The 7834-nt window shown below is 36.4% G+C and overlaps 1 pseudogene; it reads left to right on the top strand.

The window, feature by feature from the left end:
• Positions 1 to 1531: 1531 nt before the first annotated feature.
• LOC102814546 overlaps positions 1532 to 7834 on the top strand; it is a 26896-nt pseudogene continuing 20593 nt past the window's right edge.

Raw genomic sequence — 7834 nt, 5'->3', positions numbered from 1 at the left:
GACGGCACTTAACAACAACAACAAATATATATATATATATATATACAATTGAATGGTTGACTAAGAACCATGTAATGTTTCTGATTCATTAGGTGCTCATTATCTAAGTGATGTGCTAGATTGGTAGTTCTTCATTTTTTTTATTGTACATGGCACTAGTAAAAAGTAATAAAGGGCTCTTAGCTACTTGGAGTGTTCCCATAACCTAGGAGCATCATTAGTCTTGGTGGCAGCTAGGAAAGGAGCAAAGAACAGTTTGTCTTTTTTTTTTTGACTCATATTTCCACTTAAATGTGAAGAGATAAAAAGCAAGAGACAGCTTGTACTAATTAGGAAGAGAAAATTTAGGAGAATATTGCTCTTGGCAGTGTTCAAAATACCAAGGTCAAACATGTACCTTCTGTAACTCTTTGCTTCTCAACAGAATAGTGTATCGGGTAAAAGGATTTCATGGAATACTCTTTTTGGATTCTACAAGGGCCTAGCAGCATAGAGCTGAAAGGTTGCATGTTTATTTTTTAAAACATTACTGAGATACCATAAGACCCTATTTATTCATTAAGCATAGCGCTTAAGAACATTAATCAGAGCCAGAAAGATTAATACATCTGGGTCTACTGCTCCCTTGGGGTCCCATTCAGTTGCTCTGTCACTTAAAAAGGGCTTAGACAAGAAAAAAAAAAAAAAGGCTTAGACAACAGTTTCTGAGGAGGTTCAAGGGCTCCTTCTCCTTATATACTCATTCTCTTAGACATCGTCTGATTTAGCAATGGCATGAGTTTTGGATTGACTTGTGGCTCATTTGTATGGAATAGTCACTTACTGATTATCTAGGTCCTTGCCGCCACAGAAAAGCACACTGTCTAAAAAAAATCAATCTCTTGGCTATTTATTGTTGGCTTAAGAAATAAAATAGATGTTTGGGAAAGATTCAATAATTCTTACTCTGTTAATCTGAAACTCTGTTCTTTTCAAAAAATTCCTCAGCACTGTTATCTACTTCTTAGCAAAGAACGAATTCACCAATTTTCTGAAATGTGAAACAAGACTAGTTACAAAATACAATCACAATTATGTTAGCTAACTGAAGTAAAGCTGAACTTGCCAAAATAAATGAAAAAAGTATATTTCGGAATGCAGTGCCCATGTTTCCTACTGTATATATTCATTAAATTTCTAATTTATACATTTTGATAACCAATCCTGAACCCCTCCTGCCTTGTTTCTGACTGCCAATGCTCTGTAGAGATGATAAACCCAAAGTAGAATTAAACACGAGTTGGTTTTACATTCCAAATTGTTAATATTCTCATTCTCTATTTTCAAATTCTCCTTAGATTTTTTTTTTTTTTTAGCTATTTGAAATTACAAATAATTTGGAAATGCTTAGATATGGATGTATCTCATTACAACAAGGTCCTTTTAGTTTTTGAAACTGTTTTTTAAGACATTAAAACACAAGTGGCACCAGAGTTCTGAACGGCATTAGGAGAGTCTTGGGCCCAGGTCTAGTTGGTCACCTGGAGTCGTGATGATTGTCCACTCCCTGGAGAACTTGGACACCTTCAAGTATAATGACCTGAAGAACTTGGCCAAGATCCTGGGCCTCTGGCTAACCTGAGGGCAGATAAGTTGTTAAAAGCCTTGAAAGCTCACCTTCAACAGGAACCAAGAAAAGAAAATGAGAATCAGGCTAAAAGTCAAACTTCCTCCTCTTGTGATGAGAGTGAGATACACAATAGAGATCAGGGATAAACTGAGAGGAAACGGTCAGCTAAGCCACTGAACCACAGAGAATGTGCAAGACAATTGAAGGGAACCTTAACTCCCAGCAGCATCATTCAGAATTGAAAATAAGTGATCCCCCTGAATCCCAGAACCAGAAGCAGCAGGAAAATCAGCATCTCAAAACTGCTATAGAAGCTCCTTCTCAACCACATGAGAGCCAAGTGGATGAAAGTTCTGTTTCGACAGAAACAAGCAGAATAAATGATAATGAAGATTCAAAGATACCTTCAGAAAGCAAGAGGTCTCTATGCAAATGGTTTTTCAAAAGCTGGAAAACACACAAAAAAACTGGAAGCATTATTTCAAATTTTAAGAAGCTTCGTGAGACTCATTTTAAGGTGGAGTCCATTGATCAATATGTTCAGAGAAATAGGAAACATTTTGAAGAGAACAGCAATTCACTTAATGAACAAAAGAAGCAGCCTGTTCACAGAGGCATGGTCTAGACTCCGGTTGTGACTCCAGTTCTGCTCAGAAGGCCCTCTGTGGCTTGCAGACTAGCAGCCAGCGACACTCACAATGTTGATCTCAAGGCACCACGAGTCCAAGCATCTTGTATACAAAGTGGTGAGTCAAGTCCTCGATGTTCTCGGGAACAAAAATGAATGTCAGGTTTTCAACTGCTCCTAAAGAGAATGAGCATAAAAGCTCACTGACCAAGACTCCAGCCAGAAAGTTTCTAAATGTGATCGTGTCTGGGAGTACCCCAAAAGGCCTGGCTGTGGTTGAGACACAAAAGTTAAAGACTGCCAAGGCTGATTCTGCTGCTCTTATTACCCGCTTCAAGCTGACTACCGAGGCAGTGCAGACTCCTGTCTCCAGTAAGAAAACCAGTGCATGATTTCAAAGCAAGTTTGCCGCGTCCCTTCCCTTATGAGCCACACTAAGGGAAGCTAAAGCCATGGGGACAAACTAAAGAAAATAATGCCCTGAATAAACATGTAGGCAGAATAAGTGTCTATAAGAAAACTTACAAATGACCTCATCATCTTGGCCTCCAAGGAGTACTCTGGCTGCACTTCTTCCAAAATGGATCTATTGGTTCTTTTGGCACTTCCAATATTCTCCTCCAACACCATAACTCAAAAAAAAAGCATCAATTCTTCTATGGTCTTCCTTATTCACTGTCTAACTTTCCCATGCATATGAGGTTATTGAAAATATCATGGCTTGGGTCAGGCGTACCTTAGTCCTCAAGCTGACATCTCTGCTCTTCAACACTTTAAAAAGGTCTTGTGCAGAAGATTTGCCTAATGCAATACGCCGTTTGATTTCTTGACTGCTACTTCTGTGAGTGTTGATAGTTGATCCAAGAACAATGAAGTCCTTGACAACTTCAATCTTTTTCTCCTTTGATAAGAATGTTGTTTATTGGTGGAGGTCACAGACCTACATATAAACAGCTTCACTATAGTAGCAAATTAATAATTTATTAATAGTCTGTTATTCTAAACCATTTTATCTTTGCTTCTGTAAATATTTTAATGCTGTCCTCACTTTCATCAAGACCTCTTCTACTCCTGTGTTTATATGTAGGTCTGTGACCTTCACCTACTATATCGTTTCAAAGATTCTGTCACTATAAAGCTGAAAATAACAAGTTAAGAATAGAGAGTCTGGGATGAAAAGGTCACATCTTCAATGTCTAGTGTAGAAAATCCAGTAACGAAATTGTGGGTCATCTGGTTTGGTTGTTGTTGTTGTTGTTGTTGTTAAGTGCCATTGAGTTGGTATCAACCCTATATAGAGTTTTCAAGGAGTGACTGATGAGCTTGAACTGTTGACATCAATATTTTATCCATGTGAAAAAAGTTTTGGTCTAAGCTTATATAAATACCTTTTTCTAATCTTATATAAAATCACTTCATGTAACTGCCATGTATCATTCAATATGTTCTTAAGATGTTACCTAATTGTAGCCTTGCTTATTTTAATAAAAAAAAGGATCATATGGAAATTTGAAGATTGCCGCTTTAAGTAATTATTATGTTCTATAGAACTAGCATCTTATTCAATTTATGGTAAGGATTAAAGGTGTTTAGCATTATATCCATCTTTATTGTACCTAAATAGAACTTCTGACTTTTGTACTGCTTATGATTTCCATAAATAAAATTTTTTTTCATTCATAAGAAAAGAAGACATTAAAACTCTCACAAAGAGAGGGAAATAATATAACAGGTATGTATTGTTTTTCTCAAGAATTATTATTGTTTTTTTTTTTTTCCATTTCTACCAGAGTGTAAGCTCCATTTAAGGAACTCTGATAGCGTAGTGGTTGCGAATTGGGCTGCTAACCTCAGGGCCAGCAGTTCGAAACTACCAGCTGTTCCACAGAAGAAAGATGAGGTTTTCTGCTCCTGTAAAGATTAATAGCCTCAGAAACCTGTACAGGGTCGCTATGAGTCGGAACCAACTCCACCGCACGTAACAACAACAACAACAAAGCTCCATTTGGGTAGTAGCCATTTCAGTTTTGTTCACTAGCACAGTACTTGATGTGCTTACTAAAGATTATCAAATAAATGATGCTGCTGACCTTGTTTTACTCAGAGTAAAGCAAGTTCTAAAATAGAAGTAAAAACTATCTGGCTTTTAATGGTACTTAAATAAGTATAGCTCTGGCTTTTTATGCAATAACAGTGAACATAGACATTAACCCTTCTAAATGAAGGATCCCTTAGACTTATGTTTTATAGTTTGTTGTAATTCTTCCGTATAAATTTAACCCTTAAGCAATTCGATTTTGTTATAAATCAGGAAGAAAGGAATACCCTACCAAGTAGATATCATTCCTTTTAGCTCATCGATTGGAAATATAAGGTAAATCCTGTATCAGTGGATGAACAAGAAAAAGAAGTTAACATTTAACAGAGAGAGCTTTTTCTTAACCTCTACATTGCACTTGGATTCCTCCATTTGAGATACATTGGGATTTTCCTATTTTTAAAGACTTTTATTCATGTTCTTAGATTTCTGTATCTGGTGCGTTGTCTAACAGACTGTCATTTGGCTTTTCTTTAGGAAAGCAACTTTTGAGAATACCACAGACTGTAGCTTTTCATGCTATATTTAGAAGATAATTTGCTGCACCTTCTTGGATCGATTTTGCCATCTCAGTTACTTTGTGAGAGATAATTGGCATTCTTTGTGCTATGACAACTGTATGTGATGGATTAGTTTTAGTGGTTGACACTGGTTAGCTTTGTATCAGTCACAGAAGTTCAGGCAGCCAGATTCAAATCCTATGCAAGACACAGGAGGGTTCTAAGAGTACAGCCAGATTGAATTTAGTAAATGAGCAAACTTGCTCTTCCATTTGAAGAAATCTTCTATTTTCCAAAGCTATAAAAAGGGTAAAACTTCAGTACATAGTAAAATCATTATCTCATGGGCAGTATCTTTTATAATTTAAAAATATCAGGTTATGGATATATTTAAATATTCTGATACTTATTATCACAGCATTGTTGTTGTTAAGTACTCTGCAGTCAGTTTTGACTCATATTGGTTGTATATAGGATTTCCAAGGAATGGCTGGTGAGTCTGAACCACCGACCTTGTGGTTCAAACTGACCTTGTCGTCCAGTGCTTTATCCCATGGAGAGGAATGAACTGAGCCATCACTGATATCAATGCAAAGCCAAAATGTCCAACTTTAAAGCACAATTTACATCCTTCCAAAGTGTACAAACAACAGTGAGAATACTTTACTAATATGATATATATACTCATTTAAATTGAAATCAGATCAATGCAACTTAACATATTGGTAAAATGCATATAGTTTGCCTTTCTATGTTTTACTTCTAGGTAGCCAAATGATTCATCTTGTTCTGAATTTTGTGTTATTCAGAACTTCTTCACAGGTCTTCAAAACCATCTCTCTATTCTTTTACTGCAAATTATTTAAAGTCAGACTTGGTTATTCTTACATCCTCTGAGTGTATCTTGGTACCACTAACAACATTGCTCTTTAGTAAATCTTTCCTGTCTAACTGAATTTAAATCACTTTAAAATATCTTTTCTAGTTTCAAATATTTTCCAACTTACCCTCTTGCTCCTTTTTGAAAGATATGCATCTTCCTTTCCCCCTCCCTTTTTCAATCCTTACCTTCCTCCATCTACCATTCTTCCCTGCTTTTCTTCTTTCTTTCCTTCCATCATTCTTTTCTCCTTCACTTTTTCCTTTATTTTCATCAGTTTTTTTTTTTTTCATTCAATTCATTAATCTTAGGTTAAGAACTTTGTTGTCCCAAAATGTTTTCCTCAAAATTGAAATCTCATTTGCATTATTTTCAAAGCTGTCTACATGGAGTCCTGGTGTGGTGCTGTAGATATGAGCAGGACCACAAGGTGGTTTGAACCACAAGATCAGCATTCAAACTCACCAGCTGCTCCTTGGAAACCCTATCTTGGGTGACTATTTGTTGAAACTGACTCAATGGCACTTAACGACAATAACAGCAACATACATGGGGTATCTTTTCTACATCTCCATGAACTAGACAGAAGCATAATTCATCCCAAATCACAGGCTTTGTTAGACCATGGTGGTTAAATGCTGCTAAACAGAGTTTGGGTGCCTTTGATGTCAATCTCTTTCCCAGGTAATGGTTAACTTGCATAATTTGTATAGAATCATCAGTATGGTAAATTGCCTTATTCTCTGAGGTGTGTCTATTTTAGTTATCTCTGTTTTATTATATAGAAGAGCTATTACATAACAGCTCTGTTTTTATTATATAGAGGAACTATTGCTATATACTCCTAGTGTGGCACTGGACTGTAAGGTCAGTTTGAATCACAAAGTTGGTGGTTCAAACATACCAGTCACTCCTTGGAAGCCCTATACAGGGTTCCTATGGGTCAGAACCAACTCAACAGTACTTAACATTAACAACATTGCTATATTGGTTCATGTAAATATGGATTCAATAAAGACCATTTTTATAATAAATAGCAATTAACTAAAATTTTGCTGAAATTAAAGAAGTAGATTTTCTGGTGTGACATGGAGGAGTATGCTCACAGGAGTGATGGTAAAAATTATATAGAATATAGAGGGAAAACTCAGAATGAAGAGGTAACTGAAAAGGGGTCTCCTATTAATTCAACAGTAAGAAACAAAGAAAGCCTTTTAACAAACTGCCTTAGGCTGGGAACATACAAAGGAAAAAAATGGTGGGACAATATTGACAACTCGTGACACACTCACAACTACAGACATGGATGCATACATGTCTAGAAAACTTCGGAGAGAGACAGTGAGTTATGTTAGTCTCAATCTGGACAGTACACTAGTCAGAATAACTAAAATTGGAAATGTTACCAATAAAGTTAGTGTAGATAACTTAGTTGCAGTTACTAGGATGAAAACTTAGACTCCTTTCTCTTTCTTGCTTGGCCCATCTGGAACAATAAGGTAGATTTCCACACACTACCTGCAAGCTGAAGTATGAGCCTCTAAAATCAGAGGCACTTGGTGTCTGTATAAAAGCAGAGCCTTAACTCCATTTGAAAGTCATGACATGAGTTGGGATTCCATGTTGAATTTTAAAGCTGCCTTTTCTAAACAGCAGGTCCTTTAACCCTGATGCTGATCTAAAAGAGATACTCTTTTTCTTTAAGATTTGACAGGTGCAGGATTCCCAGAGGATCTTTTCTACTATGGTCAAACAGATGTGCAATAGCTTCTACCCTGAGGAGTCTTCATACATAGAATTAAAGAAATCTTTACAATGAACCCCCAGAAACAAATATGATTGAATACCAGGTTTTATAGCAGGTTACCCAAAATCCCTGCCTACCACTACCCTGTAACTATCTGTAATAAATTGAAAAGCATACATGGTTGTAATTATGTAGCCTTACCCAATCATGCAATCCCACATATGTGATATGTGTGTGTGTGTATATTATCCGCTTATCCCTATTGAGTCCTTACTCTTAGATATTCTGCTTTTTACTCCTTCCTCTAACAGTCTTTCAGTCAATTATGAGTTTGTAAGGTTTAGTTCCTTCTCCGATTATCCACAAATGCTT

The sequence above is a fragment of the Chrysochloris asiatica genome, unplaced genomic scaffold (genome assembly GCF_000296735.1).
Source record: "Chrysochloris asiatica unplaced genomic scaffold, ChrAsi1.0 scaffold00032, whole genome shotgun sequence".
Taxonomy (NCBI): Eukaryota; Metazoa; Chordata; class Mammalia; order Afrosoricida; family Chrysochloridae; genus Chrysochloris; species Chrysochloris asiatica.
Note: the sequence above shows the minus strand (reverse complement) of the source record. Positions and strands in the feature narration are given on the sequence as shown.